The sequence below is a fragment of the Scaptodrosophila lebanonensis genome, unplaced genomic scaffold (genome assembly GCF_003285725.1).
Source record: "Scaptodrosophila lebanonensis strain 11010-0011.00,11010-0021.00 unplaced genomic scaffold, SlebRS2 tig00000092-arrow-pilon, whole genome shotgun sequence".
In the NCBI taxonomy this organism is placed as follows: domain Eukaryota; kingdom Metazoa; phylum Arthropoda; class Insecta; order Diptera; family Drosophilidae; genus Scaptodrosophila; species Scaptodrosophila lebanonensis.
The window spans coordinates 626164-645524 of record NW_022060566.1 but is presented as its reverse complement, the minus strand read 5'-3'; the positions used below and the strand labels follow the sequence as shown (position 1 = coordinate 645524).

Here is a 19361-nt window from a genome sequence, read left to right as displayed (position 1 = left end):
CAGTCAGTCAGTCATTCACTCAGTCAGTCAGTCAAACCGGGGTTTCCAGCTTGGCTGGCAGTAGTGCAGAAGGCAAATAAAATTAATGAGCTTAGAGGTAAACCAAAAAGCCAAAAGCCGATTTTTAGATTCTAGCTACTGTTTTATATATTTTTTTCTTTCTCTTCCTTCCTGCTGCCGACTGGCTCTGTTGTTGTCAAGTTGTTGCTGTTGGCGACTATTTCAACTCTTAATTTAGCCTGCCTACTTAAGTTAACAATTTTCCTTTGCTCTCCTACCTTTGCAGCTACAACAACAACAGCAACAGCATCAGCAAGAAGAACAAGAACAACTGGCATTGCTGCTCGATTTGCACTTGTAGGAAGGCGCATACGTTACGTAGGTAAGTGCTATACAGACACACCCACATACACCCAAACACACACACACACACACATGCAGAAGCCACACACCATTGCAAAAGCAAATAGCAACAACAGCAACAAAAGCACAGGAATAAAATCACAGTGCCTGGCCGCTCTCGCAGGATCAAGCTTTTATGTTTCTGGCAGTCGATTTTAAAATATGGTTCATGTTCACACCCGACAAAAGTTCGAATATCATTTTGAATGCAAAACCCACAAAGCAGATGCAACAAATTTTCAGTTCGATGAGTTTCCAATTTGTATTACAATTTCTACATACTTTAATAAATGACACTCCATTTGTTAAGTTTTAAATTTGAAAATTGAAAAACATTCTCGTACTGGAGGATCATTTAACTCGTGATATTATGGTTTATTTCTAAATGAAATGAAAAATGAATTCAAATTCAGGCCCTTAAGTCAAACAACTGTCATCTTTTTGTAGCACTAAGAAATAAATAAATAAAGAGATGGGCTTCAAATACAAGTAATATCGCTTTGAAAGTGAAAGGTGTGCGATATTGTGTTGAGTTGGAAGCATCAAAAGGTTCCATTGAATCACACTTTTGTTTCCACAACTACAATATGATGGACTTCCGTTTGATTCAGAAATGTGTAGTTAAGGTAACAAATTATATTCATGTTCATAACTTGTTAGGCAGCGGAGAAAAGGATGCGATTCCGTTTAAGAGTTAAAACATTTGCATTATTTGGTCAACTGTTGAGTTAAGGTATCACTTACTTGTCCAAAAAAAAGATTAAAACAAGAGCAGAATAAATTTTGCAGTTTGGTTCCATTTCGAATACAAAAGAGAATAAAAACGAAAATAATGGGGCCGAATTGAATTGAAATAAAATAAAATTAAGTAAATGAGTTCCCGACTTTCGAAAGGATATTCCAACTAGAAATGGAGTCTCCAGAAATATATATTTAGCAGAATGAACACGTATACTTTGTCGATTGAACAAGGACTCGGCAAAATCATTGAACTTGTGAAATGTGAAATAATATTCCAACTAGAGATTTAGTCTCCAGAAATATGTATTTAATATAATGTACACCTATACTTGTACAAGTACTTTGTCGATTGAACAAGATTGAACTGAGCAGAATATTTGAAACCAATAACACCCACACAATCCATGGCGCACAATCCAAATGAAATCGGAAACAAGGATCAAGTCGATTCTGCGAACTGATGAAACAATGGCAATGTTCTTTATAATTTTTTGAGTATTTATTGAGTCCTGCAAGCGAATGGCTTAAAGGCAGCCGGAACTGAATTCAATATCGATTCATTATACTTATTTCTTTCTTTCTTTCGAATGAAAGCAATTGAAAATTGGAACTTCTTTGCTTGCACACAGTACACATGCGAGTGCGAGTACGAGTATAAGGATTTTAATAAATTGGAATAGCGTTGGTGGCGTTATTTATCGTGTGGGCTGTGCACAAAGGATATATGCGCCATATACAACTCAACAACAGAAACACACACACACACACACACACACACACACACTCGTACATGCGAGTGGAATTGAACACTCACTTTTAAGCCTATTTATTATATTTTAACTTGTTCAATGTGCCGTGTGGCGTACACTTGTGTTCTTGTTGTTGTTGTCGTTGTTGTTGTTGTCGCTGTTTTCTTTTTGGCCATTTTGCTTGTGCGCTGCGCACGTTGCTCCCTCCCCTCCCCTCCCCTGCCCTCCTTCATTTCCCTGGGCCTGCTTCGCAATGCGCTGACTGGTTTTTTGTTTCAAGTGGCAGGCCATGAAATGGCCAGCGGGCACAGCAACAACAGCAACAACAGCAACAATAACAACAACAACTGAGCATTGAGCGTAACATTAAACGAGTCGTTTTATCCTTTCTGAGCCTTCGGTTGGTTATATACAAACAACAAACAAAAACCCAGTAAGTATGTAAAGTAGATGATTTTTTTTTCTTCTTCGTATTGCATTTTGCGTTTGGCTTTTAATCGAAAAATGCTTAAAGCAATTGCGATTGTTGTTGCTGGAAAAAGTGAAAGTTGCTCCAGTTGCCGTGCCACATAAATCTCAAATGGAGAGTGCGCATCAACAACATTACCAGACGTCAGAGCATTATCTTGCATCATGCATCATCTAATTTATGTTAGACAGAGCGACAGACGACATGCAGGCAGGCAGGCAGACAGACAGACAGGCAGTCCTCATCATCCTTAGCTCCATCCACACAGCACAGTCCACAGTCAGAGTCACAGTCATGGCCAGGCCGGGGCAGGCGAAGTGAGCGCAGGCAGCATCCAGCCCAAGTCTCATTTCATTAATTATGCAACAAAAAATAAACAAGAGGCACAAAATCGCAAAATCTGGCAACAGCACCAACTCCTTTCAGTGGGCTCTCAGCCTTCCACTTCGTTGTTTCTTATATTTTTTTCTCCCCCTGTTTTATGTTTTTCTGACTGTTTTGTGGTGCGGCCACAAAATCTGTTTATGTGTTGCCGCCCCCCCAGATCCAACCGAAATGCACCAAAATGCAGCAACAGCTGCCTCTACACTTAAAAAATTATATTCATTTTCAGTTTTCCATTTCGCATTTGTAATGGGAAGGAGTAGGAGGAGCTGACATTTCAATGTGAAACCGATACAGATTCGATACTTTTCTATTGAGGAATAACATAAATAATATTATGGGAATTTATGTACGCAATTTAATCATCTCTGCTTGAAGTTTCAGGATAATATATTTCTAAGCTAATTCTACTATACGCGATCAAGCCGCAAACATAAATTACAATTCTCCCCAAATCTTGTTAGGAGCCAAATGGCTTAAGCTTAGATTGTCTTAAAGCCATTATTACTGTCAGCAATATCAGCCTATCCTATATCGAGCTACTAATAAAATGTCTCCAAAAAAGATATAAACCGGAGTCTTCAAAACGTTTAAGTATTCTTTAAAAACACTGCAAAAGGTTCACTTACAATTAATTAAATTTAACAATTAATTGTAAAATAAATTAGAGTACGATTTGATAAATTATTGTTAGACCCTTAAGAAAATAAGCGGTTAATAAATAAATTAAAAATTAATTCTAAGCGTTAGGTAAAGCAGTATTGAACAAAAGCAGTATTCGAATCTTTCTCTAAAAGTAATTATAATCAATACAATTATAATTCAAATGAGAACACAAATTGAAATCGCGTAATATCTTGACTAGTTATTGTATTATTGTCCGACTCGGTGGAATTAAGAAAAACATGAAAATAATTGTGAGATTAAAAATTGAATTTACAGCTTCGTTTTCTCTGAGTGTAGCCTGGCTGGCCTGGCTGGGCTTTATGCTCAACTCAGCTGTGCTCAGCTGGACTCGCTGGCATTTTTCGCCTTGCGTTTTGTGCATTTGACTTTTATATGAACTAATTCATGAAAAATGCATGCTGCCTGCGCCATGCGCTTAAATGAAGAAAAACCTGGTACCATAAATCGTCGTCATACTCGTCGTCAACGTTGCCGTCAGCCTTAGCATCAGCCTTAGCATCAGCGTCAGCATCAGCATTAGCCTTAGCCTGAGTCGAGTTGAGTCGAGTCGACACGGCTCGGCTCGTGGCTGGAAATGTGAATGGCAAATGCTGTGCGAGTTGTTGCTTGTTCTGTGTACTTTTTGTAGCCTTGCTATACTATATACTATATATTCGGTTTTGTTCGTGTGGCAAATAATTAAATTAAGATTTTTATAGCTTAATTGGATGTTTGTCGAGCGCATGCAGCGACTGCCAGCCATTTCCTCCACCAAGTGAAAGGCAACAAGTCTGCGCAATTGGCAATTAGAAGCGGCCTCCGTACGGGGGTGTCGTAAAACGCGCAAGGAAAAAACGGAATTAGTTGCTGTACCGGCTGGTTGGCCGTTTGGTTGCTTGGTTGCTTGGTTGGTTGGTTGACTGCCTGGCTGGTGGTATAAAATGCCTGCATTTGTAAAGTTTCTATTGGCAGCGACTGCAAGGTGATTTGAACCTGCTCTGAGCCGAGCCGAGAATGTGGCAAACATGGACTAGATATGTATGTAGACTGACTGAAAGAACAACGAAAAATACTTAAGATGTTCGCAACGTACGAGAATACGATACGAGTAAACGCTAGAGGGATATCAAAGAATGTTTAATTAGATAACAAAGTGCAGACTAAGCTCATAAAGAGCAGCAACACATTTCGAATTCTTATCGCAGCAATGGCTTCACTTACGACTAACTACATAATTAAAAGTAATGGCATAGACAGGTCAATCCATCGATTACATAGTAACGGTTCACAGTACCTAATTGACGATTCAATTTGTCATTAAGCACTCTTTGCTGTACTCGTAATTGTTTCTCAACGTTTAAAATACATGTTCGAATCTCTAAATACAGGCCACGAGAAATGCTGAAGCTACTTGGCATGATTTAAAATTCCTTCGTGACTATTCTGATATTTAAACTGATGCTCATTGTAATAAACTTTTGCATGGAATGTTTGCATGTATGTTCTTAATGTGCGTCTAAACTGTTGCATCGATTGCTATGAAATTTCTGCAGTGTATGTACAAGTATAGTCAGTGTATATATAGGCTATGTATTCTATCTTTAATAAAAAAAACTATTCAAATATTCAACTTGAGTTGAGAAAATGCTACATAATTTAGGCTTTGAAAAAAAATCAAAGAATATAAATTAGAGACCTATTTTAAAGCACATTTTGACTTTATATCGAAATAATTGACTTTTCACAAAAATGTTAATCAAAAACTATTCAAAAGTATTTGAAATTAGACACAATTATCAGACTTGAGTTGAGAAAATCCTACATAAAATAGGCTTTGAAAAAATCAAAGAATATACAATCGAGATCTATTTACATATCGCATGGCTGCGCACGCTTTTTGATTTTGAAACAAATGCTTACCCCAAATAGTTACGTGCCTTTAAAAATCAAAATAATTGACTTTGCACAAAAATGTTTTTTCATTTTTTTTTTCAATGCCATCAACACAATTTTCTGAATAGCAAACTATCGCACACACTCTTAGCGCCATTCCTCGTAGTACCATTCATCGCACCCATATTTGTGTTACCCATAACAGGCAAGCCTGGCTAGGCTTTTATTTGTTAGCATTTGCCTACCTGGGCCAACAAAAGACTGCTGCAGCGCAATCTGCAAAAAAAAAATCTAAGCTCACGACAACGACGATGGCGATGGCGATGACGATGGCAGCAATCCTTGAACTTTTCGCTTTTCAAATATGCATGGAGCTTGAAAAAGACGCTGCTGCTGCTGCTGCTGATGCAGCGCCCATGACAACTAGTGAACGTCAGCTGTTGGTACAAGCCACACACACACTCAACACACACACACACACAACCACACACACACACAACCACACACACACTCCACACACTCACACACATAACGTACGCTTACGACCAAAATTCATGCGGTACATAAATGCAGTTGGCTTTCATTAGCATGCAGTGTGATGCCGACGTCGACGCCGACGTTGACGTTGACGTCAGCGCGACATTGGCGCAAAAGCATAAATTCCATATGTAAATGGCGCAGAGGGTGGTCGCTTCGGCTTGTTCTAATGGTGGCCACGTACCGCACCTTCCCCAGCACCCCAATCCATTGCTCAACTAAGTTATCCAGCAAGCCAGCCAGCCAGCCAGCCACACGCTTTCTGCTGCATTTTATTTTATTTTGTTTTTTTGGTTTTTTTTTTTTTGCCGTTCTTTGCTTGGGCGAAGGCAAAAATTCTTACAAACGGAGCACAGCATGAACAAAAATTACAAAACGAACGGAAAAAATGCCGTCAAATAGCCAGCAACAACAACAACAACAACGACGGGAACAACAACAACAACAACGACGGGAACAACAACAACGACGAGAACAACAACAAGAAAAGCGACAACAAAATGAGCAGAGCACAAACAACGGCAGCAGCAACAAGAATGAGAAGAACTGCATAGAAAAGGGTGCGGACAAACAAAATGGCTGACCAAAGCACGCCCGCCTCCTCCACCCCACCCCCCCTGTTCATAGGTTGGTGCCACTATTTGGACTTCTGTTTAGCTTCCAGGCATCCATCGTTTGCTTACTGCATTGTTTTTCATTGCCGTTGTTGTTGTTGTTGCTGCTATTGTCGCTAAGGTGATTGTTGACTGCAATTGACAGCACTTGCGGCTTTCTTCATGCCTTTTAACTGGCGTTTGTGCTACGCTTTGAATGAAATTCATAAACTGTTCGCACTGTGTTTGTCTAATAAAGCGCCACTGCGTTGTTACCATTGTTGGACTAGCTTATAAAAAGGAGTTTTTGAAAAACATCAACTGAAGATCGGACACTACGAATTGTTTGCCAAAACGAAGTTGCTTTGGCGGGATACTGATCCGAACCGATGCCATCACCCCTGCTCGATACATATTCTCAGTCTTTAGTTATGTTTTTGTTAAGAGAGAGTCAAAAAAGTCTCAAAATTTGCGTACCCAAAGCGTTTAAAGGGTATATTCGATTTTTAACACAGCTAGAAACAAGAAAGCCTCTCTTAATCAGCTAACAAGAGACATCGTCCGTTCGTCTGTATGAACGCCTGGATTTTGGAAACGCTTTAGCCCACATTCATCAAACTTATTATGCAGACTCTCCTTAGCCAAAGGCATCACGAGCTTGTTTTATTTCCTTAATTAATTTTAAAATTTTTAATATTTTTCGAGTTTTTAAATAGGAAATGAAATGTATTCTGCAAGTTTTACAATAGTTTCTTTACCTTTAATATTCTTTATTTTAATCCACATAAATATATTGATAGTTCAACTTGATAAAAAAGAAATATCTATTTAGGTACTCAGAATCCTTAACAAATTGCATTTCAAATTCAAATTTGCAGCTTCGCTTTGAACTATTATTAACTAGTACTTTCCTGTTAGTGAGGACGAGTTCTATTGTTTGATGGTTTGGGGTCAATTGGCGGGAGACAACAGCATTTTGGTGCAACCTGAATTTGGGAAATACGATTCGTATGTACACACATGTACTAAGCCGAGCTGAGCGTTGGCAGTCGGAGGAGCACGCTGTCTATTGACTTATTGTCGGCACATTAAGCGGCAGCTTCTGATGAGTCTGCTACCATCGCTGGGCGGCACAGTGGATGTTTTCTGGGTCGCAAGGATGCAGCAAGGAGTGGCGCAGCTAGTTGCCACGCCATCATCAGCGTCTTGACAATTTCGGCAATGTGCGTTCAACCAATGCATGTCAACGACTGCGACAGAGACAGGGACAGGCACAGGGATAGGGACAGAGACAGTGGCGGGGGACAAGAGTGAAAAGAAGAGGAAAATGAGGAAGGGGGGATGAGGACGTGGATGACATATGCAGCAGAAGAACATCCAACAGCATTCAGCATCCTTGGCGCATTGCAATCAAAGTCGGTGCACTGACTGACTGACTGACTGGCTGACTGATTGACTGACTGACTGACAGCGCGGTGAACTTACAGATACTGCTATAATACATACGAGTTTACTGAACATTACGTTCTCTCTGTATGCCATTCAAATGCTGTTGACAACTTGCATCCCTCAGTCGGACGGACCGACGGACCGCCTAACTGCCTTACTGACTGACTGACTGACAAACTGACTACCGCATGGGGAATGCTCAGACGGGTAGCCAGGCAGCCAAGCAGCCAGCTTCTGACTGCTTCCTTATGTTGTTAGCAGAAACGTGACAAGAAAATCAAATACGCAAAAATCTGCGACTACAACGATGCGATGACAGCGTTGCCGGCCCACAGACGACTACGACTGACTGCTGTCTAGATAACGCCGAGCGACGACTCTGCCGCAAAATGCTAAGCAAAGATATCACACAAAAAAAGGATAAACATATGTAGGTTGTGTTGAATGCTATACACACCTCGCTATGTATTTCCAGACACAAAGTTGATTGCTTAATGCTTTATTATCGGACATATTCCACAACATAGTGGAAGCTGACTAAGAAACTTCAAGATCAGCTATCTCTAAAAATTCGACGTTGAGAACAAAAAATAGCGTACCATTATCTTAGAATCTTTCCAGGACCTATAGTTTCGATGACTGCTATCTGCTGGAATCCCAGACCCTAATAAAAGGCATGAACTGTCGGATGTGTTGATTTGCGTATGGATTCATTTCGTCCCGCTGAATAGCTATGTGGATTCCTTTCTTGTGTTATTAGAATGTGCATGCTCCTTCAGCTAAAGTGCAGGGTATATGGAAACTGAAAGAGTGAAGAAAAACACAAACTTCGGACATGTCTTGCAGTTAGTTTCGCTGCATGTTCACTGCGCAGATTTCAGTGGCAACTCTAAACATTTCGTGTCGCATTTATAGATAACGTGCCGCTGTTTTTCTTCTCTTATCCGCCAGCTGCCGCCTTGTGTATGGGGCTAAACGTTGATTTGCTTTTCATAAAATTGTTTCTCCCCTCTACGTGAACATTACGATTAGATCGAATGCATTCACGAGGTCTAAAAACTTTTGCGATTCTGTGCCTGCTTCTTACGATAGTTGGTTTATATATTTGATAGCTAGATTGAATATGAGAAAGTCGTGCTTATTAGCTGATTGATTTATAAGCTATGTTTGGGATTCATTCATGCAGTCCTCTAATACGAATATGTAGCACGCAAACTATTCAATAGTTTATATAGAAAAAACTTCAGTAGACTAATGAGGAGAAAGCTCCCAATAAACAATTTATGTTTTAAAAACAACAACCAAAGCTTCATTTCGACCTTACTTAGCACTGGGTGGTTATACTCAAAGCACCTATGCTGGAAGTATAACATAGCTCATGTCTCCTTTATATATGTATATGCATATATTAGTTATTTATAAGTATATATAAATATATATATTTTTTTATAAAACATAGAACAGCATTAGCTCGTAGAGGCCTACATAATTGAATTACAGAACAATGTACAAGTAGTGGCTCCCCAACAGCAAACGAAGATGTGTGTGTGTATGTGTGTGTGTGTGTGTGTGTGTATGTGTGTGTGTGTGTGTGTGTATGTGTGTGTGTGTGTGTGTGTGTGTGTGTGTAATATGTGGAGCAATGTGTCTACAGCGACAAACTAATAACAAATTGTGGAATTGTTATCGCACATCGTGTCTATTATTGTCATATATGTTTACACAGTCTTTTGCTATATTTCCTCCATTGTTATTAGCATTTTGATTGGCAAGTGTTTCCTGCCTGCCGGATGGCCTGCCCGTCTGCCTCTGTCTCTGCCTCTGCCTTGGTGCGCGTTCGTTCGCAAGATACAAGTTCAGCAGATACAAGTAACATCAGCAACAGCAACAACAACAGCACAACATGCCATCCGATTGGTGACCCCAAACCATCACCTCTCTCTCTCTCTCTCACTCTTCTTCTTCCTTCTCCTCAACCGACCATGTATTACAGCTTAATATACATGTATGTATATATGTACTTGTATGTACGAGTATGTATATAAATGCTGATTGCTGCCTGGCCCTTGCATATTTTTGTGCAATATTTATTGCGCTATTTTGTACAGTTTTTCCGTCCGCCATTTTTGTTGAGGCCACCCATTTCGTGTACTCGTAGTTGACAATTTGGCGCATTGTGTTTGTTAATTGTTATAAATTTTAAATCACTTCCATTGACAACAATTGCAGTTGTTGCAGTGTCGCGTTTACAAATTTATGGCACTGCAGCTCAACATTTACGTGTACGCGTAATCGTAAAGATGCCCCTAATTGTGGATGCCACTTAAATCCACAAAAAACTGATTGCAATTCACTCTACTCGTATACTATATAAGTATATAAAACAGTTTGTCCTGACTGACTTATTGGTGATCAGCGCACAGCCCAAATGGCAAGAGCTAGGAAGCTAAAATTTCACAGTGAAGATGAGCGATAGCAAGCGCTTTTAGAAAATTCAAGCTCCAAAGGGGGAAAAACAGGCTCCAAAGTTTGTATGAACAAGAAAGGAATGCTAAAGTCGAGCAGGCTCAACTCTTAAATACCCTGTACCACCCCACAAAAAAGTAATTAAATTAATTAATTAATTAAATTTAATTAATTAACTAAATTAATTTAATTAATTAACTAAATTAAATATAAAATATTCCATGCATGCATACATACATTTACATTTACATCAGAATCGTGCCTTATGCGTGTTTGTGTACTTGTACATATGTATGTATGTGTGCATTGGGCCTGGTTATATGGCTATAACTTTCTTTCCGATCATTCTATCATAATGAGACTTGGTATACGGTTATATAATAACTAACCTAATGTGACTACCAAATTTAGTTCAAAATTCCAAGAATTACGGGAGTTATAGAAAATCGTTAATAGGGGGGGAGTGGGGGGGTGGATCAGAAAAAATGAACAAACTCGTCCTTTCTCGGTCTCAGGAGAATCTGTATACCAAGTTTGGTTATTCTAGCTCTTATACTTTCGGAGATCCTTGCGTTCATACAGACAGACAGACGGACAGACGGACAGACGGACATGGCTATATCGACTCGGCTTGTCATGCTGATCAAGAATATATATACTTTGTGGGGTCTACCAAGCCTCCTTCTGTGTGTTCCATGTGCACTCGCACAAAACTAATATACCCTTGTACCCTTTTGGGTACAGGGTATAAAAATCTGCACTTTTTTAACCAATCGACTTTGAACTTGGTTTCCTGGGGACTGAAAAAAGATTGGGACACAAAGAGACACCGCATCAACAGCGCACAGCCCAAATGGTAAAAGCTAGAAAGCTACAGCTTTGGAAAATTCGAACTCCGAAACGACTCGTAACACTCTCATAACTACTCCTGTACCGCCAGCTCACTACTGATTGCTTAGCACGATCCTTGACGACTGACTCCTCTTCTTCACCAGCTCTTCTCCTGTTTGCAAAAGCATTTGATGAAATCTTATCTATTACGAGTTTTGGATGCAGGTCTCTCGTCCCAGAGAGACCAGGGTGGTCCAGTAATGGTTGTCAGGATTTTGGGTGCTTGCGTTGCCCCATAAATCAGAGCCATCATCCCTACGGGAGGACTCTATCGTCTAGGCTAAGCAGGGAGCGAGCGTTTAAAGGCCACTTGACTTTACTTGCCTTAAGTTTCAGTTGCGTTTTCTTGGCTTCTATACACTATACGTGTAGTGTATATATGTGGTATACGTGTTCTGTTTCGGACCAGAAGAGGGCAGCTTTGTTTGTTAAGAGTAAACAGAAGACTCCTCAGCTTTTAGGTGCCGAGCTAGTTGTTCAGTTACTGGACATCGCTTTGAAACGCAGATGTGGTTAGCTGATGGTTTGTGTACAGCCTTGGCGCACTCCAGCACTCAGACGAATATATCTCAGTCGATTTGTCAGATCATGCCGATAGGGAATTGGGAAACATTCAACAGATTTTATAAGTACATAAAAGAACAAAGAGAGGAAGGATTGTAAGGGCTCCAACGAGTCCAATCAGCATAACTTATCTACGTTTTATACAGATTATTCAAATCTGTGTGGCAGGTCCAACATATGAGATCTCTATAGTATATTATCTAGTAAATTTGTTGGCATCAAATTTTTATAACCACATAATCAAGTAATCTCCGAGTAATAGATTTGGAATCTATCAATAAATCCTCTCTTCGAAGTACTGGCTTCAGGACTGCTTGTCAGGCCTTGTGAGTAGAATCGATCCTTTGAAGCCTTCTGCCTGTTACAAACTGAATAAAGCCTTTTTTATCGTCAAAGTGGCCGAACAATTTGTGGCCCATCAATTGTTCATATGCATATCAATTTTAATTTAATAATTGTCATTGTGAATAGTGGCTCTTAATTTAAATGACAAGCACACGAGTGTGCGTTAACCATTTGGCCAATCAGAGTACGCATGCATTTTATGAATGTGAAATCGAGTGTGAACATATAGTATATAGTATGTCTGTTTGTGTGTGTAGTATATGTATCATTTAATTTAAGTGCTCATCAGACACTGCTAATAATAATAATGGCAATAAAAGCATGTAATAATAATTGAGCAACGCGCTTTGAATTTTTAATTAAAAATCCAAACTAAAAAAATGTCCAACAGAGAAAAACACTTATATATATATATGTATATATACACATATATATGTATGTCGTGAAATGCATTTATTGTGTTGCGCGAGGTTTTTATAATTGCATTATGATTAAATTTGCCAATAAAAGAAAGGGAGTGAGCAGGAGATGGAAATGGAGATAGAGATGGAGGGAGAAGGGCGCGTTTAAACAGTATTTTTTCGTTGACGCTAAGCGAAATGTATCTGGTGGATACGAGTAGATATTGTGGCAACAATGGCAGCCAAATTTAATTTGCCAACGAAAATCAACTTAAGCTCGCACGCAGTCTGCCAACAACAAAAACAGCAGCAACATATTGCCAAATCATTTGCTATCAATCGATGGATGGCGCGACAAACCGTCGGATAGCGGATGTCGGATGTCGAATGCTCGATGTCGAATGTCGAATGGCGTCGAGCAGCAAGCTTCGGGGCGTCGTCTATCTCTTGGGTGTGTGTGTCGCATCTTGCAGATATTCGCAAACACTTTAAAATAGAGTCGATGGCGTTGGGCGCGCGCAGATTGGCATACGCACACGTACGCAAATAAAAGGATGTGATGCGAATTAAAATGCCAGCTGCCACATATGCCACACAGTCGCACTCACAGCCGCCGTGTATCTTACAGATACGAGCACAAAACGCACGCACGCATGCTGTCATGCTACTCTTAAGTTCATTTGCGCCACTTTGTGGCTGTGCATTTTAAATACGCGACATGTTCGCTTTTTAATAAAGTCAAAAGATACTTTTCGATGCCACCTCCTCCTCATAGGTTGGCTATCTGGCTATCTGTCCCATCTGGGGAGCCGCTTCAAGAGATGGGGATGGGGATGGGGGTCACTAAACGCCTATTAAGTGTCAGGCTCTAGGCATTGAGCTGCAGTTGTCAAGCTGCTGGCACAATAGGCGGCCAATCATGCAAATCATCGCATCGGAAAATCTAAACCTAAACCAAAAGAACCAAAAAGAACAGAACAGAAAAAAAAAAGAAAATACAAAATACAAAACGGTGCTCTGTGCCAGTTCGCTTTTGAAGTGTGTATCTCATTTCATTTGATTTCATTGTGCGCTTTGTTTCTTACGCTGATTCTTGGATGCGGATAGATACACACATACATACATACATACATACACATGTATTTAGATGGGTTTAAGTGGCCATTGCTCATGTATAGAGTTCATTGAATTCATTGGCTTGTCTGTGCGGCTGCTGCTGCTGCTTTGCATTTGAATGGTAGCCCCAAAAATATCCATAAAGTAGACTGGCCTGCTCATCAATGCTGCTGCTGATGATGATGACGATGTGAACTGTAGTTGTTGTTGTTGTTGTTTTATGGTGGTTTGTTTGGGGCGTTTATGACAACACAGTTTTCAATTTGCGGTTTCACAGTTGTACAATATTTATGTATCTGTATGCGAGTATTTTCCGTTGAATCGCTCGCTTGACAAAAAATCATAAAATCCAATCAATGAATACCATAAATATGCGTTATTATGATAGTTCAACGGACACTCATGAAAGTGCCCAACCAGCCGAGCCGACCCCACCTGAGCTAAATGCGACTATACTTGTCGAATTGTGTGGGAACTGAACAAATACCTATAATGCTATCGTGGAGCAACAAGTACTTCAAAATTTAAGGAAACTAGAGAGTGAGATGATATCTTTAAAGACACATAAGCAACACATTATTTCTTACGCTAGGAATGGCGATTGTTCCTTTAGCAGCTATATTACTATAAACAAAAATGATCCATAAATTGTATAGCGGGTTTTTTTTTTGTATAATTTATCCACTGACAATTGTTGTTTAACTTTTTAAATTTCTCCATTTTAAGCTGGCTTAACATTTAGATATATTTGCCTCACTTGTAAATGCATATTGTTTTAAGAAAAGTGAATAAATTTAAATTGAAAAATAATACGGAAATATGCCTCGATTTCAGGGGTGCTTCGATGGTGACAACACTTTCTATTTTTAAGTTGGCAGCAACATTATTTTGTTATTGCTTAAATGGATATTTTCGATCTTTTTAATTTCTGAAAATTTATAACACAGAAGTTCGGTTAAATATTGTCCAAAGAATGGAATTTCTGCAGCCGAAATGTTAAAAAGACTTTCTGATATGTCAAAAACACAAGTTAATAAATTAATAACATCTTTAATAAATCAAAAATGGATGCTGAAGAGTCCTCAATTAGCAAGAAGAAGAATCATTCAACATTTCGCAAAAAAAGAAACAAAAAAAGCGACGTAGTTCGAGAGTCACCTTATTAGGCTGATATAAAAGGCGAGAAAATTCAAGCATAGTCGAAGAAAGTACTGAAGGCCATTCCAAAAAATTTATTTTTTGATTATTTCAAGGATTTGCTGACATGCATTGCATCCGGAAGGAATTACTTCAGAGGCAATCAAATAGATTGAAACGAATAAATAAAGACTTACAAAATTATGACCTTAAGTCCGGGTATTTGGTAGTATAACATCATTTGGCTACATTTGGTCTGCGACAAGCTTTATCCAATCTCTCTAGTTTTGTATCCCTAACTGCTGTAATTCAAAAGTTTGAACATATATATATTTTGTTCTTAGACCTTTTAGTTCAGGTTTGGTGTACAAATATATGAGTAATTAATATAACAATTAATTGTAAGTATAGATTAAACTTTTGCTTGTAAATTCCTTTATACTATATCTGCGGGGAACTAAACCACTTAAACGAATGGAGGTAAAGAACTTTTAGGCTGTTACTAAGTATAGTAGCGTTTAGGGCTTAATAAAAAATTTGATATTTGATGCACATTTATTTGCAAACCAATTGTTTTCATCAATTGAATAACAACAATACAAATATGCTTAGTTAATGCAAAGCATGTTCTCAGATAGACATTTTGTGGGCTTATCAAGAAACTTTATCTAGACGCTTGGGGATATAGGGATGAAATGTACTTATTTATCTAAATATATTGTCTAGGCAATTTTTTTTGAGAATGCAAATCACACATGGCACCAACAGCAAGTGGCTCTAGAGTCGTGGGAATGCCTTAACTCATATTCTTCATAATTTTTCTTCCATATGCATACACATGTATGTAGCTATTGATATATTTAGTAGATACGTAAGAGTATATGCGTTTGTCTGCTTAATGAGCGAGCAGGGACTTGCGAGTACTCGAGTACAGCCCCATGCTGCGCCATGCTCTGTCACTTACAATTGGCCGTCATTGTCAGGGCTGGCCCTGTCGCTGACAGCTCATGCAGCCTTCGGGCTCAGGCTTAAAATAAACAGTCTCCCATCCATCCATCCAACTGTCCATCTGACCGTCCCACCATACAGTCAGCTAGCCAGCTAGTCAGCTAGTCAGCCATGCATCCATCCATCCTTTCATGCGCATTTTGCGATCGTCTGTGGTGGGTTTTCCCCCTCACACACAGTTGCATGATAAACTTTGATTATATGTCTCTGTCAGCCCCAACCCCCCCACTTCCCTCTCTCCCTGTCCGTGTCTCTCGTACGCAGCTGCTGCTCCTTCAGTTGCGTTGAGTGGCATTTGTATATATGTACAACTACTACTATGTACATATGTGTGGCAAAAATTCTATAAATACGCGATGGGGATTGGGATTGGCATGGGCGGGAGATGTGGCGGGGGCTGTGGCTGGGGCTGGGGAAGGGTGAAGAACTGCTAATTATGCGAGGCAACTGTGAGAACTTGTATGCGGCATTTCAATTGGCAGGCTGCAACAGACTAGGCATTTCTAAGAAGTTGCAAGTTTCTCAAACCTGCAGAACTGCAGAACCTGCCGTCGCTAGCCACGCATTTCCTGTGCACGACTTTTAGGCTGCCACACACACAGATACATACACACACACGCACACTCTTGTGCCTCTTTCCCGCTTTTAATTTATATTTTCATATTCAACGCGGTACGAGTGTGTGTTTGCTTTGAACTTGTCTGGCCACTTTTGTGCGAATGCGCGTGCGCAACAAACATTTCCGTTAGGCGATGTCTGATCAATGAACCGAACGCTTCCAAGTAACGATGACGACGATGACGTCGATGTGGATCTGGTGATGAGATCAATGGACGCAGCAACTGCGCTGCCAGCTGTTTAGTAACCGGCAATGTTCACATTCGGCCTCTTCTTAAGCAGAGCTCTGCTAATCGAAATTCGTATGGAATTCATTTAGATTGTTTTTCACGGACCCCCCCCTCTCCACTCCTCTCCACTCCTCTCCACTTACCTCTCCAACTCGACTGGAGTCGAAATGTAAAAGTCATGCGCTCATTGACCCATTTTGTAAGCAACTGCCGCTACCCGTTTCAAATAGCTGGGCATCCATCATTTAAATGGCTTTCAGCAAAGTGTTCCAAATGCTTGACGCGCATTTGCTGTTTGCTTCGGTTTCGGTTTGCTTTGGCTATATTACTTATTTATTTATTTCTTCCGTCTACTGTTTTTTTTTTTGTTTTTGTTGCTTTATTTTTTGGGTGCGACACACATTGTCTTCTGGGTCCCGGTAGCCAGCCGAGCAGCATAGATCGAACCTGTTTTGCTTTGCAAATTAATTACAAAAAACACAGCGCCGGCAAGTGCGCCACCATCTGCGCCACCATCTGCGCCACTCAAATTCGTTGGCCGGCCAAAATCTCATAACCGAAACGCGTATTTTTAATGGCCAATTGACCCAAATTGCCGAGCCGCTCTGATCGGATCCGAGCATGCGGCTTAGAACTGAATCCAAAGTGTCTTAAAGCACGCCCAAGCCAAGCTCGCATGCATACGTGAAAGTCCCAGCCAAGCATGTAGCTCCATAGACATGCAAATAGATGGCGACATCATTCCATTGGGGTCACAGATCTTGTTGCTGTTGTTGTTGATTTTCTGGCAAGTTAATGGCTTAGAAGTACATCAGGCATGCCTATGCTGTCCCCCCCTTTCTGTGAACTAATCTGTCCCATTTCGGCTTCAGCGCGCTTTCCACTCCCAAGATCTGCCAAAGGCCGACTTATACACATACTTGTATATTCTCGTATACCTTCCCAGCCATTTCCAGCAGACGTCTCCAAAATTGTACGAATTTCCCAATTCTATTTATACTAGGCGCAGCACTACGTTTTATTGTTAAATTGTAGAAAGGGTGCACAGATCTAAAATGTATTAGCGATAGAACTCACAAGAAAGAAGAAATTTGTTATACCATAAATAATTCTAGAGCTTTATTTTCATAAATGTTCGTTCTAGTCACGATTCCATTATACATATAGCTTACAACTTATATACTACATAGATGCGATTATATAAATTGAGTGAGCTTTATTTTTATAAATATTGATATACCTATGTATGTTAATTAACAATGAATAATTATAATGCATTAGTTCTTAGGCTGTCCTTTGCTACAGACTATAGAAGCTTTATTTCAAGCACTCTGTTCGGGAGCTGTACTACAAAGCTATCTACGAATTAAGTTCAATGATATCGATATTTAAAAGAAAAAATAGCAATCCTTCTGATAATTTTGCAAAATCGAACATTTCTTACCGTCAATTCTCTGCTACAGTCTATCAGATTTGGGTTTATGTCAATCGAATTTCAATTTCCCATAGACTCCTCATTTATTATTTAACTTAGATGTTCCTTTAAATGAAAGCTAATGCCATCCGTTGAACAAATGGTCTCCCACATCTGCGATTCTGACTGGCTCCGCCGAATACTATACAAGTATTGTTGTTTTTGTTATTTTGTACAAGCGATTAAATAGTGAGACGAACGTTGAGAAGGTGGGGCTTTAGAGATCTGATGGGCGATATTATGTATGCGACATGAGCCCCAAGTACTTATCATGAAGCGAGCAGTAAAGCAAACAGCTTCCCAAAGGACTATATACTACCATACTCTACGTACAAGTACACATACATGCATAGAATATGTATGTACATGTGTGCGTAAGACTATAAGAGACAGGAGTTTGTGCCTTACAGAATACACGAGTACGAACGAGCATATATATATATGTATATCGGTATGTGTGTATGTATGTTTATATAGTAAACATTTTTGATTATAATCATAAAAACTGTTGAGTTGAGTGCAAATCATAAGAGATTTATGCTTGGCACACTGGTACAAAGCTAAGAGAACAGACAAACAATGCATGGTTAAAGTTTACCATCGCCCTGCACCTGCCCCTGCCCCTGCCCCTGGCCGTGGCTCTGGCTCTGGCCCTACCTCTCAGTATGCCCTCGTCATTGTGATTACTCACCCAGGTTTGTGGCATAAATATTTCACGAGCATTGCACTGAACTTGCGGCAGTTGCTTGAAAATTGTTGAAAGCTTGTTGCAAAATATTTTGTAGAAAACTTTTGGCGGCGCAAAATGCAAATGAAATGAAAACACTTGAGCATAAACACATAAACTCTTTCTATGTGTGCGTGTGTGTGTGTGTGTAGGTGTGTAGCTGTGTAGCTGTGGGTGGCAACTCTGGCCAGGCATTGCCTGATTTCTGTCTGCGCAAATGTGTTACACAAAGTTTCTGATTATGTAAAAATTGCATTCAAATGGGACCAAGATGGGGATGGAGGTGCGGGGGGACGAGCAACTTATACAGCCAATTACATACAGCACTTGAGCAGCTGCTGCTCCTGCTCCTGCCCCTGCTCCTTGCTGGTCCACCTCCTGCTCCTCCTTCGTCCGCTTCTGGTGCCATTGCTGTCCGACATCCCACCCAAGCCTCAAGAAAAATGCGCATAAAAACCCACACAACCATTTCAGCTACATTGTCCAGCCAGCCAGCCAGCC

General features: G+C 40.0%; 1 protein-coding gene across 3 annotated transcripts in view; it reads left to right on the top strand.

Annotated features, from left to right (window-relative positions):
• LOC115627081 overlaps positions 1-19361 on the top strand; it is a 159042-nt gene that overhangs the window by 132283 nt on the left and 7398 nt on the right. For all 3 annotated transcript variants that reach the window (XM_030522632.1, XM_030522630.1, XM_030522631.1), the window contains one exon: positions 287-382. The gene's annotated coding sequence lies outside the window, so the exon portion shown is untranslated. The remainder of the gene's footprint in view (positions 1-286; positions 383-19361) is intronic.